Here is a 13,887-nt window from a genome sequence, read left to right as displayed (position 1 = left end):
TATATATATATATATATATATATATATATATATATATATATATTTGGATGTGTGAATCGATCTGTGGGAATTAAAATGAGAATAGATTTAACATCCGCAAATTGATCTTTTCAACCCAGAACTATTATTAATATAACAAATTTATAATAAATGCATTTATAAAGCACTTTATATGATAAAATCAACAAAGTGCTGAACAAACTCCAAAACAACACAGAGTAAAAAACAACTAAAACCATGAAAAGAGTTTTGTACAAGTGTGACAGAGACCAGCAAAAGTTGCTGTGCAGTTGTCAAGAAACCTCACTCCCCAACACCTAGGACTCTCTGGCCACAAGGCCAGAGCTGGGTTTTTGGCCTTCTGGTTAGAGTCTGCCTCCCATGCCGGAGATCGTGAGGTCGTATCCCAGGAGGAGCAATTGGGAGGAGTCAAAAACACAAGACAACACAGAGCAAGCCACTATACAAGCAAGATTAAAAAGAAAGATAAAAATCATAAAACTAGTGATAAGCAACAGAAAATAAACAGGTTTTAAGATTAGTCTTTAAAAAGTCAGACAAATTTGCCTTTCAAATCTCAACAGGCAGGCTGTTCCAAAAGGTAGCAGCATTTCAGGAAAAGGCTCTAAACCTGTTGATGCCTTTTTAAACCTTGTCACACAGAGCAAGCCTGCATCCAATGACCGCAGGGTATGTATGGGAAGGTGTCAGGTTTTGGCCCTGGACATGCACAGAATCTGATTTTGTTCCCCAGTCTCTGTCTGTTTCCCTCTTTGTCCTTCTGTCTGACCCTGAGTGTTTATTTTCTGTTTGTTCCACTTTGGTCTTGGTTTTATGATCTGTTACACTTCAGCCATGTTAAGTTCTGTTCTACTTTAGTCTCTGCTTTTATTTAGTCATACTGTGTTATCACATTAGGTTTTGAGGATTATCTCTTACACTTCAGCCACTTATTGAGTTCTGTTCTAGTTTAGTCTTCATCCTTTACTTTCTGGTTATTCAGTCACTCTGTCTTGAGCACATCTGTCCCTCAGGTTTTTCTGTACACTCTGGCCACATGTTGAGTTCTCATCTAGTTTAGATCCAACCTTTAATTTTCTGTTTCTGCTTTTTCACTTGTTTATTCTGCTTCCCTCACATATGGATTTTAGGTATCATTATTTCCTAATTGTTTAACATTTGCTCTGTCACTATCACTTTCCTCTTTTTGCTGCTTTTGTCTGACACACCCACCTGTCACTCCACTCGTCTCGTCCAGCCACGCCTTCTTCCCTGCACCTGTATCTCATCACGCCCTGATTATCCTCTGCTTTTAAACCACTTGTTCTCCACAACTCACTGCTACTTCGTTGTGCTTCATGCCTCGTGCTCCCGCCCTCGTTCCAAGCCTTCCTTGTCTTGTTTTTGCTCTGTCTTTCTGTGCTCGACTCTCGCCCGTTTTTGACCATGTCGCTGCCTGCGCCAGTGAACCTGCTTCTCCCTGTCTGATCCTCGCTCGTTGTTTGACCATGTCCTCGCCTTTTGACCATCTGTACCTCCGCCTGTACTGATTGACTTCTTGTGTATCAAGCAGGTGGACAGGTGTAATTAATACAGGTAACCAGTTCAAACAGGTGCAATTAGTACAGGTAAAGAGTGCAGAATAAGAGGGCTTCTTAAAGAAAAACTAACAGGTCTGTGAGAGCCAGAATTCTTGCTGGTTGGTAGTTGATCAAATATGTATTTCATGCAATAAAAGGCAAATTAATTATTTAAAAATCATACAATGTGATTTTCTGATTTTTTTCTTTTTTGTCTCTCACAGTTGAAGTGTACCTACAGTAAAAATTACAGACCTCTACATTCTCTGCAAAATCGACAGTCTGTTTCTCCTTTGCAAATTTTTTTTGTTGCACAGTTTATTTTTACTTATTTAAACAATGTTTTTATTTGTGAATTATTTAGTTCATTTACACGTTTGTACAGAGAGAGTGCAGTTCAAAACCAGAGTCAAATTCCTTGTATTCTTTTGAAGATACTTGGTGAATGAAGGCTGTTCTGATTCTGATTCTGGAAGCAAAATCGTGACCAGCGATGGCACGTAAGGTGACACTGAATTCCACACACTGTAGCTTTACGCCCGCTGATTTTCAGAGGATACTAATCAAATTCTGAAATACCCCATCACACATACGCCAATTAAGGCCGAGTGGCGTCAGAATGACACATCCGGCCACAGTCGGGTCCGAACTGGTTCTGGCTCCGGACCGTTAGCGCTGCTGGGAGCACACCGCAATCCACCACGCCAGACCGCGCACTTTTATATTTTTCACATCACTGTTATGTTTATTAAACTCTGTTATCCTTTGTACCGTGCTCTGCTTATTTCATACTGGGTCCTTCAAACGCTGGTCGGTTCTCCGGGCTGCGTCCGACACATAACAGTAGTCTCTGGCCAAACATCACGGACCCAGCGGTAGCAGAGGCGGTACCGCGCCGGGAAGGCGGCAGCAGACGTTCAGAAGTTATCCGGATCAGTTGCGGGTGCTCTCCGCCCGGATGGTGCGCGTTGGAGAACCCATTACTGAATACTGATTTGAGCGCTCATACAGCCGTGTTTCCTGTGTTTGTGCCTTATCCGTGGGCCGTGGTGGAGTGTGACTGGCGACGGCTTCGCGTCACACTTCAACCGGATAAGAGGTTTAAACGGGAGCTGCAGGAGTGGGTCTGTAATGGGTGAACGCGCACGGCGGAGCTCTGTGGCACGGGTCGCGGTGCTTCCTGTGTTACAGTCGTAGCCCCGTTTCCCGGGGTAATGATAGCTACTGCGTCTGTTGTGTCAGCTCCGGTGTTATTTAGTTGAATCACATTTTTGGTTGTGTGTTGCTCACAGCTGCGCACAGAAAAGCAGCTCGTTTGTTTTCTCTGTCACCAAAGAGGGTTTTTCATTTTTAGCACTTTGGCTCCCTCTTGTGGTGACTGAGTCACATTACCGTTAAGCTCTTAAGTTGGAACAGGTGTGTTCAATTTGTTTGAGCTTGACAGTATAAACCACTGATTAGTTTTGTGTTGGTTCGTTTCTTGTGGGTGTTTTTTGAGTTGGTTTTTGTGTGGGATTTTATTTTTTGTTTTCCACTATTAGTGTCTGGGGTTGTGACCCTGCAGCCTGTTTGGAGCAACAAAAAAGGACCCAAGCAACTTTATGTTAGTCTGTTAGTCTTTCTTTTTATTTCTTTTAGTTTCACCTCCCCAGGGTTTGATGGGACGGTCCCCTGGGGGGTGATGGGGGGTAATTGGGTTGTTTTTTCTTTTTTTTTGTTTTTTGTTATGCCCTCTCTTCTCCTCTGACTCCAGCCGGGTGAGCCGTAGAGTCGGCGTTGCTGGAGTGGTGCAGTTTGTGTTGGGAAAGTGTAGTGACATGGACCCACAACAGGGGGCGCAAATGAACGGTCAATAGATGAGCCAAAAAGTAACAATTTAATGTTGTGAATGTGCACAACGAACATACAGACAATCACCGAATATCATAACAGTCAATACACAGAGGTGACGTGTGGACAGGCTCGAGGATAGAAGACGTCTGTCCTGAGAAGAGCCGGAACCACACGATTTCCGCCGCCCCAGAACCTGGTGAATACTGGAGCCGCCAAGTCCCGAATTCCCAGGTGATCACCGTCCCCGACTGTCGGATCTGGTACTGCTGGCGAAGAACAAAGACAGTCAAGTGTGGGGGTGTGTACACCCAGTAACAACAACGGTGGGAATGCCACCTCCACCTCTCATTCAATACGTTGCAGCGGTCTCAGCTGAAAAGGAGCGCCGTCTTGCACAGCCTCCTCACAAACGACCGGTTCTCCTGCAAATTCTCACAATAACAGAGTTACAAATCTCACAAAAAGGCTGAGAGTATTACCTCCTATGAAGTATGATATCTCGGCAACGAGGTGGAGATGACATCTGGTCTTTATGGAGTGAGATGATGTTGAGTAGATGGGTGACAGCTGTCAAGAGGTAATGAGCGACAGCTGTCACCCCCGGCTGTGTCCATGGCGGCAGCGCCCTCTCGTGCCTGAAGCCCGCACTTCAGGCAGGGCGCCCTCTGGTGGTGGGCCAGCAGTACCTCCTCTTATGGCGGCCCACACAACAGTTTGGTTATGCTGGGCGTTTCCCAGGTAACCTCTGCACCTGGGGGGGGGGTTTGTTTGTTGATTCCCTGTTCCACCTCCGGCTTCAGCGCGCCTTTGAGCCATCTGCCATCGGCGTGGCTGAGGTTTGGGGCAGTGGGATATACCCGCAGCTGGTGGCTGGTTTGGAAGTCGGAGGAGTGGCGCCGTTTTGTGCCGTCTGCCATAACCGCTGTTCCACTCCTCCCGGTTGGCTTCTGGGGTATAGTCACGGTTGGTGACACTGGACGTGCTTCCAGTTTCCACTGCGCCAAGGGGGTGGGGTTGGGGTTGTTTTGTTTGTATGTTTTTTTTTTCTCCTTTTGTTTTTCCCCCCAGTTTCCACCCTCAGGGTTTGACTGTGGTGTCCTCTGGGGGGGAAAGGGCTGTGGGTCCATCTAGCCATAGACGGCTGGGGCTGGGTCCGTTGGTCGTGAGGGGAGGCGTCTCCTGGGGTTGATGGAATGATCCTCTGGGAGGTGCTGGGAGTCCCCGTGGGTGACATTGGATCCCAGAGGGACCTCGGCTGTGGTTATTACTCCTGGAGCTGGCGGGATGTCCTCTGGGGGGTGTTGGTCCCTACATGTCGTTGGGGGGGGGGGGGGGGGTGTTAGTGTTTTTGTTTGTTCGCTTAAGTTTGGGTTGTTTTTCTTTTCTCCCCTTCCTGGGGTTTGATGGAGCGGTCCTCTGGGGAGGGGGGGGGTGTTAGTGTTTTTATTTGCTAGCTTGAGTTTGGGTTGTTTTTCTTTTCTCCCCTTCCCGGGGTTTGATGGAACGGTCCCCTGGGGAGGGGGGGGGTGGTTTGGTTGTTTATGTTTGTCTTTTTTTGTTTTATGACTAATCAGACTGTGAACATGGTTGGACAAAGGCTGACCGCACAGGTTTAAGAACTCCTGGCCACACCTGTGCTAAGTGACTGACAGAAACAAAGGCAAAGATGCAGCCAGAGGAGAAGACATCAACCATTCTGTTGGAAGACGAATGCAGATACGGTTTCCAGCCATGGCCCCTGGAGGGGGGTGTTTCTCCTGGGCCGGGTTTGTGTGGTCGCCGGGAGGCTTCCCGTGAGGGTGGGGTGCTGTTGTGTGGCTGGGGGGGCCTGGCTGCCTTTTGTTTCTGTTTTCTGTCCTGTCTTTTGTTTTTCCTTCCAGGTGGCTTGCATTTGGGACTGAGTGGCTGTGTAGCTGAGTTTATCAGGACCTCACCCTGATCACCTGAGGCTGATCACCTGCGGCTCGTCAGGACTCACAGCTGTGGTGCATCTACATGGATTGGAACATGGTGGCATTTAAGACTGGAGTACACAGTGTGTATTTGCCAGAGACTTGACCTTGTGACCAGACGGGTGAGATCGTCGTCTCAAGAGCCATCTCATCATCAGTGGATGCAGAGAACGTCCAGGTTTGATGCATGGTCTGTGAAAGAGGAGGGGGTGAGGTCTCACGCTCGTCAGCACACTTCCTGAGGTACGCTAGATTTTGTGACTAACATTTATACAGTCAGTAAATGTGGTGTCCCTCACACCTTATTATATTGAGCTGTATGTTGGTCATTTAAATCAGCTTCCACTGCAGTGGAGTTTTGTGAACAGGGTGTTCTATGCCTGCAGGGTGGGAAGCTGATTTGCAATTAAGCCAGGAAGTGTTTGCTATTTGTACACCTTTGAGTGGTCTCTCTGTGTGTTGAGTGTGGATTCACATAATGATTTCTTCTTTCACACACTCGGTTTGTCGCGGCCACCTGGGGGGTGTCGGCGGGGTCCTTGGCTCCGAATCCACCACGCCAGACCGCGCACTTTTATATTTTTCACATCACTGTTATGTTTATTAAACTCTGTTATCCTTTGTACCGTGCTCTGCTTATTTCATACTGGGTCCTTCAAACGCTGGTCGGTTCTCCGGGCTGCGTCCGACACGTAACAGAAATAAGCAGAAAAAAAAGAAAAAAGAAATTAAAGTTTGCTGGAAAAGCTGCATCTGACGAATGGTGGGAAAGCACATACACGGGCACATGAGTCAAGTTTAGCAACAAACTGTGTCCAGTGGCTGACAGCAGTGCACACATATGACGTGAGTCCGGTCCACACGTTGGTTGTACTCCGATGTCCAGTACCGGCAGGTCCAGTGCAAAGGGAGGACATAGTGCTCCCTCCCACTCCGGTCCAGTGTTTGCAATCCAGATGTTTGGACATCGGGCAGTCTTCAGTGCCTTTTATGGCCGTCTAACAGCAGCCTGTGTCATCTACCTGTTGTCTAAATACCCTTTGCGTGCGATCGTGCAGGTGTTGATGAGGTAATCTGCACGGGATCTGCCCACAATCTACACGACTCTTTCCCTCCCGACTGCATCCAGACTATGGGCATTTGTGCTGCGTCGGCCTGCTTCCTACACATTCTTGCTATGTGTGATGGGGGCTTAAGTATTTTACTGCATCTATGTTTCAGAACAGGTCGATGTCTATTCCTATTATGTTTGAGTAGTGTCCTATTAAGCACTTTGAATCCATAGGCCTGGATTTTAGGATCAATGTTAAATAGTGCACTGTCCTTCTAAGTCTCAGAGAGGCAGGGCAGCCACTCCTACAAATGAAAATATGTGCCACACTGGATTATAACCTCTGCCTTCCAACCCAGCCACTGTAACAGGAATTGGGAGATTAGCCTGCTACCCTGCACAGAGACCAAGCCACGTCTCTCTTTTCTCCTTTCTCCTTTTTTTTTTCCCCAAAGTGTTACCTCGAATACCACAAAACACACCATCATTTTCAAAAAAGCCTCCACTGTTTTCAAAACTAACATTTAAATTACTGTGACTTGGCGGTGAGAGCAGGAATTTGCATCAGACAAAAATGATCATAACGGCAATACCACCCAGGGTCAAATCTCTTATTCTAAATAAAATCTGCTGTGAGCAACAAGGCAGGATAATTAACACAGATTTGTATTTTCTTCCAGCTGCCTTTTACATCTGAACACAAATCAACAACATGCAAAACACACAAAAACCAAGCTATGGACGTGCACCAGCTCAGATTCTGTGTGTTTATAGCTCCTAAACTTTTATGGATTTGTTTTATTTTCAAAAGTACAAGTTTCACATTATATTCAGACAACTGCTTTTGATGAACCCTGTGAGAACGATATTATTTAATGTGGGTTTCTCTGAATTTCTACTGCGGAAAGGACCAATCTAAAAGTTCAGAAAATACCCACAATGGAAGCAGATTACTCTGACCGTGACTAAAGGCTTTCTTTTCACCACCAGAGAAGCACAAAGACTCACACTGCAATGTTAGCAACGTCCCACAATGCAACTATCATATATGGTGAACAAACCCACTCAGCAGTGGTTGATAACTCTAAAAATAAATAATTTATTGCCATTTAAATGCACTTTGAATGCAATTCACTGAGGGCGCAGGAGGCCACTAGATATCCTCAAAGATGCTCCCACAGCCATGCAACCAACAGACAGCCAAAACAAGAACACCCCTTCAATAAGAGAATCATGTCACCAAGGATGGGAATTGTGAACTGGTTCCAAATTGTCTGATCCATTAAAACTGTATGTCACAATCTAGATCCCTTTTACCAATATGTGTTTTTCTGTTGGTTCCAAAATACAAATACCCATGGGTCATGACATCAACCTCTGTCTGTGCACTATACTGTTGAAAATTTGCAACAGGAAGGTGTGATGGCAGAAAGGAAAAATACTTCCAAATTGGGGCTTCATTTCACAAAGAAAAATGACAACAGTGCTACTTCTAATGCCTGTAAAATGACTCAATTACAGGGACTGATTGATTGGCCTGCACCGTACGTTAACTAGCTCCCTGTGGTACAATTAGTTTAAAAATATATAGAAAACATTTAGAATTACCTTTTATTAGCTGTTTGGGCAGGGTGATGGCAAAGTGTTGCTCCCGGTGTGTAGTGAGTACCTTGTATGGCAGCACCCTCACATCGGGATGAATGTGAGGCATTATTTGTAAAGTGGTTTGAGCATCTGATGCAGATGGAAAAGCGCTATATAAATGCAGTCCATTTACCATTTACTGCTCAGCGGGAGGAAAGGGGGTGGGGGTTGGAGCTGAAGGGGAATGGTTTGTTCCGCAGACAGTTGTGGGTTTTAAGCCACAGATAATGGCAAATTCTCAGGTTCAAATGGTGTGTGCCAACAAGTACAGATTTTCCAAAAAATGAACTGAATTGTTACTGAAAAATCAGCCGCTTCAATGTCCTGAGGCTGTGAAACAGCAGCTTAGAGCGCAGCTGAGGAGGACAGCCGAACAGAGATTCACTGTCTCTCTCTCTCTCTGCTGAACACAAGGGCGCAATTTAGAACTAGAAATGGGGGGGGGGGGGGGGCAAAATGAGAGGCCCGCAGGGCCGAAGCCCATAGGCTTTAGGCCCCCAGAAGCCAACAGTTTCTAGATAAGCTCAGATGCATTCTGAGCATCCAGAACAGTAATTTTAATGTTTTGAGAAGACCATAAAGTGGACACCATTTGACTTATACAATTTGAAACTGTGGATGTAAGTACTTTATTCTGAAACTTGCAGAAACAAAGATACTATTCTGACATGGTTTTGCACATAAGACTGACATGGTTGGCACATAAGACTGGCATAGCATGTTTCAAGTACACACATATATGTCAGAAGGTGGGGGGGGGCATACCATATTCTGTCCCCCCGGTTGAAAAGGTGGGGGGGACATGTCCACCCTATCCCCCACCAAGTGGCGCCCATGGCTGAACGGGAAAAAATCTCCAATAAAATGCTTCAATATTAATCCAGAGTTACTCATGTCAGCACCGCTGATGATAATTTTAGAAATTTATTTTAAAGTTGAAAGGTTTCGTGTTTCCAAAAAGTTCAAACTTTTCACAGCACGGAGACAGCAAGCGAGAGAGAGGGAGAGGGAAAGAGACAAAAAAGAGCAAGGGAGAAAGAAAGAGAGCAAATGAGAGAGAACGAGAAAGCGAACGAGAGAGAAAGTGACAAAAAAGAGCAAGGGAGAAAGAAAGAGAGCAAATGAGAGAGAGAGAGAAAGAGAGCTCAAACAATAGACAGAGGGAGAGAGAGAACTTGATTTTTAATGTTTACTCTTAACACTTGCTTTGAAAATGCAAACATGTTTCCCATGTCAATAAAGCTCCACTGAAATTGAAAACAGAGAGAGAGAGGCAGACAGAGACAGACAGACAGACAGGGGGGGGGGGGGGGGGGAGAGAGAGAGAGAGAGAGCGAGAGAGAGAGCTGTCTGCTCACTTTAAGTCTATAAAAAAATAAAATAAAAGTGCTTAATTCTTTCACCAAAACATCAAATCTAGGCTTTCATCTTAGATATACCTTCTGGCAAATTGTAGCTGTACGGGGATATCAAACCTCCGTGTTTTTCGCATAGACCTCGGTAAGGCTCGGTCTGTACTAACAACACAGTCTGATATTTCTCCATACAGACCTCGCAGTTGGTTAATGATCCTTTAATATTCAAATTCCGAGAGGACTATTACAGCTGCAGTTCGTTCTCTCTCTCTCGTGCTCGCTCTCTCGCGCTCTCTCGCTCTCTCGCTCTCTCGCGCTCTCTCGCTCTCTCTCGCTCTCTCTCGCTCTCTCGCGCTCTCTCGCGCTCTCGCTCTCTCTCGCGCTCTCTCTCGCGCTCTCTCTCGCGCTCTCTCTCTCTCTCGCGCTCGCGCTCTCTCTCGCGCTCGCGCTCTCTCTCGCGCTCGCGCTCTCTCTCGCGCTCTCTCTCTCTCTCGCGCTCGCGCTCTCTCTCGCGCGCGCTCTCTCTCGCGCGCTCTCTCGCGCGCGCTCTCTCTCGCGCTCGCTCTCTCTCGCGCTCGCTCTCTCTCTCGCGCGCGCGCTCTCTCTCGCGCGCGCGCTCTCTCTCGCGCGCGCTCTCTCTCTCGCGCTCGCTCTCTCTCTCGCGCGCGCTCTCTCTCGCGCGCGCTCTCTCTCTCGCTCGCGCTCTCTCTCTCGCGCTCGCGCTCTCTCCGCTCTCTCTCGCGCTCTCGCTCTCTCTCGCGCTCGCGCTCTCTCTCGCGCGCGCTCTCTCTCTCGCGCTCTCGCTCGCGCGCGCTCTCTCTCTCGCGCTCTCGCTCTCTCTCGCGCGCGCGCTCTCTCGCGCGCTCTCTCTCGCGCTCGCTCTCTCTCGCGCGCTCTCTCTCGCGCTCGCGCTCTCTCTCGCGCTCGCGCTCTCTCTCTCTCGCGCTCTCTCTCTCTCGCGCTCTCTCTCTCTCTCGCGCCTCGCTCTCTCTCTCGCGCGCGCTCTCTCTCGCGCTCTCGCTCTCTCTCTCGCGCCGCTCTCTCGCGCTCGCTCTCTCTCTCGCGCTCGCGCTCTCTCGCGCTCTCTCGCTCTCTCTCTCGCGCTCTCTCTCTCGCTCTCTCTCGCGCTCGCGCTCTCTCTCGCGCTCTCTCGCTCTCTCTCGCGCTCGCGCTCTCTCTCTCGCGCTCGCGCTCTCGCTCTCTCTCTCGCGCGCTCTCTCTCGCGCGCTCTCTCTCTCGCGCTCGCTCTCTCTCTCGCGCGCTCTCTCTCTCGCGCGCTCTCTCTCTCGCTCGCTCTCTCTCGCGCTCGCGCTCTCTCTCGCGCTCGCGCGCTCTCTCTCGCGCTCGCGCGCTCTCTCTCGCGCTCTCTCTCGCGCTCTCTCTCGCGCTCTCTCGCGCTCTCTCTCGCGCTCTCTCTCGCGCGCTCGCTCGCGCTCTCTCTCGCGCTCTCTCTCGCGCTCGCGCGCTCTCTCTCGCGCTCTCTCTAGCGCTCTCTCGCGCTCTCTCTCGCGCTCTCTCTCGCGCTCTCTCTCGCGCGCTCGCTCGCGCTCTCTCTCGCGCTCTCTCTCGCGCTCTCTCGCGCTCGCGCTCTCGCTCTCTCTCGCGCTAGCGCTCTCTCTCGCGCTCGCGCTCTCGCTCTCTCTCGCGCGCGCGCTCTCTCTCTCGCGCTCGCTCTCTCTCGCGCGCGCGCGCTCTCTCTCGCGCTTCGCTCTCTCTCGCTGCGCGCTCTCTCTCTCGCGCTTTCGCTCGCGCTCGCGCGCGCTCTCTCTCTCTCGCGCGCTCTCGCTCTCTCGCGCGCGCTCTCTCGCGCGCGCTCTCTCTCGCTCTCTCTCTCGAGCGCGCGCGCTCCTCTTCGCGCGCGCGCTCTCTCTCTCTCGCGCGCGCTCTCTCTCTCGCGCGCGCTCTCTCTCTCGCGCGCGCGCTCTCTCTCGCGCGCTCTTCGCGCTCGCTCTCTCGCGCTCGCTCGCGCTCTCTCTCGCGCTCTCTCGCGCTCTCTCGCTCTCGCGCTCGCTCGCTCTCTCTCGCGCTCGCTCGCTCTCTCTCGCGCTCGCTCGCGCTCTCTCGCTCTCTCTCGCTCGCTCGCTCTCTCTCGCGCTCGCTCGCTCTCTCTCGCGCTCGCTCGCTCTCTCTCGCGCTCGCTCTCTCTCGCGCTCGCTCGCTCTCTCTCGCGCTCGCTCTCTCTCGCGCTCGCTCTCTCTCGCGCTCGCTCGCTCTCGCGCTCGCTCTCTCTCGTGCTCGCTCTCTCTCTCGCTCTCTCTCTCTCGCGCTCGCTCTCTCTCTCGCTCTCTCTCTCTCGTGCTCGCTCTCTCTCACGCTCTCTCTCTCTCTGGTAATTATTTATAATATTTATATTGTAATACCATGGTAAAACAGTTACATGTTCATTCCTTCTTTTACAGAATTGATATTGTCCAGGTTGTTTAAAACAGATGCAAAAGCTGTTTGAAGTAAAAAGTGCTTTAAAGTGCTCTACATCAGGGGCAGCCATGTTGGTTGTTTAGGATGGTGGCTCTTCAGTGCTTTTCAGTGAGTCATCACATAAAATCCGCCCGGTATGTCAACCTGGGTTAAAATTCTGCTTGTGCTACCTGCCTATGTCTTTGGCCAAGACACTTTGTCTCAGTCCACCCAGCTGGAAAGGGGTACTGGCCACAGCTGGGAAGTAGGTCTGTGATTGACTGAAATCAACTTGTCAGTTTTATCAGCTTACAAAGCCTATATATGGTGGTCACCACAGCCTCTTGTTCCTCATCATATGTTCAGTGAACATAATAAAATGTAAATGTAGACCTAAATGTAAATTTGTTGAGCCAACATGATGAATTTGCATCACTGTTACTCAATTACCATGGTTTAGGCCAGCTAGATTTGTAAGGGTAAATTGTAACAAAAATAAAAAATAGGTTCCCTCAGCTGCTCCCATGTTTGCACTCGGTGTCGCCACAACAAATCTGAGGTGGATCTGCATGTTGAATTGGCACAGGTTTTACCCCAAGTGCCCTTCCTGACAACTCCACATTACATGGAGAAATGTGGCAGGCGTAGGGTTTGTACTGGGAACCCTCCATACTGAAACCAAGTGCACTAACCACTTAGTCACCACCCCTGCTCTGTAAGGGAAAATGTAACACACTGATGTAATTTTGCTGGGCCATTCAAACTTGTTTGATATGATGAGTTACTTAATTTATTAGGGTAGTTACAACTACTTTTAAAATAGAGTTATATGTCAACTTAACTTTGCTGTGTTAGATCAGCACAATTTATGCAGACCCCCCCTTGGATTTGCTGTGGCGAACCTGAGCGCAAACAAGCAAGCAGCCAAAGGGACTTACTGTTTTTTGGTTGTTGTTTTTTTTTTTTTACAGTTACCCTTCCAAATCTAGTTGGCCTGAACCATTGTAATTAACTAACAGTAACAGAAATTCATCATGCTGAACCAACAAATTTGCATTTAGGTCACACAGCAAAATTGTTTCTGGCTACGTTAACCGCATTTCACTTGGGTGGAAATACTTTTCATAATTTTATTATGTACACTGAGCAAGTTAGATTTTAAGTTGTTGCATGTTAAAACTACATGATTTCAGCGTGTTCACCTATAAAACTTGATTGTATATTGTTGAAGCTACATGTTAGACTTAGGTTCATGTAACATAAAAACCAACAACACCCAAGTTGTTTTTTTTTTTTTTTCGTTTTTTTGAGTGAAGGTGTCGAGCTGACGGGAACATGCAATAATAGGCAGGCCTATCCCATATTTGTTTGACTAAAAAAGACAAAATTAAAATAAATGCTTAAATATTCTTTCATTTGATACACTTTAGATGACGACAGATGGTGTTCTAACAGAGCCCTCTGAAGCTACAGCCAGCAGCTCGACCCAGCCAGAAAACGTCTTTCACGCGTTCTGCACAGGGAAGGAAAATAAGTGAAGAAAGTGTGGACAAGCACCACTTTGCAGTCAGAAAATTTGCAGTGAAAGGTTTGCACTCTTTCTCAACAGGAGAAGAACCAGAATTTAGGTGGGTCCAAGGTATATCCTTTAAGAAAAAGACTAATAATTTTTGAAATGGACTGACTTTTTGAAGGTCACTCTGCCTGCAACCAGTTGCAGTCCATTTCATGCTCTTCACTTATGTCAGTACATCAATGAGGGTTGCATTCAGAAAAAAATAATCATCAAATACCTCTAAATAAGACTGAATAAGCAAAAACAAAGTATTAAATGGATACCCTGAGATAGGCATCCTGTTGAGTTCTCCTTCTGTGTTTGCACACAGCAGCCATGTAGAATATCATTCCTGCTCTATTTCCACACTGTGAACAAAGTCGTTATCTCCTTTCAAAACTTCCAAACTGAACAAACACATGACGGTCAGGAAAGATTCAATCAGCGTCGTCACCTTTGTGTTGCTTCCATCTGTCATTTGTCCTTCTAGTCACTGATCTGGTAAGCAGGTCACTTTCTC

At 48.1% G+C, this 13,887-nt stretch overlaps 1 protein-coding gene across 3 annotated transcripts in view; it reads right to left on the bottom strand.

Annotated features, from left to right (window-relative positions):
* The window catches only part of LOC117521521 (low-density lipoprotein receptor-related protein 8-like), a 445,771-nt gene that overhangs the window by 361,907 nt on the left and 69,977 nt on the right, over positions 1-13,887 (bottom strand). The window lies entirely within an intron of this gene.

Source organism: Thalassophryne amazonica, chromosome 12, assembly GCF_902500255.1.
Source record: "Thalassophryne amazonica chromosome 12, fThaAma1.1, whole genome shotgun sequence".
NCBI lineage: Eukaryota > Metazoa > Chordata > Actinopteri > Batrachoidiformes > Batrachoididae > Thalassophryne > Thalassophryne amazonica.
This window is presented reverse-complemented; position numbering and strand designations above follow the sequence as displayed.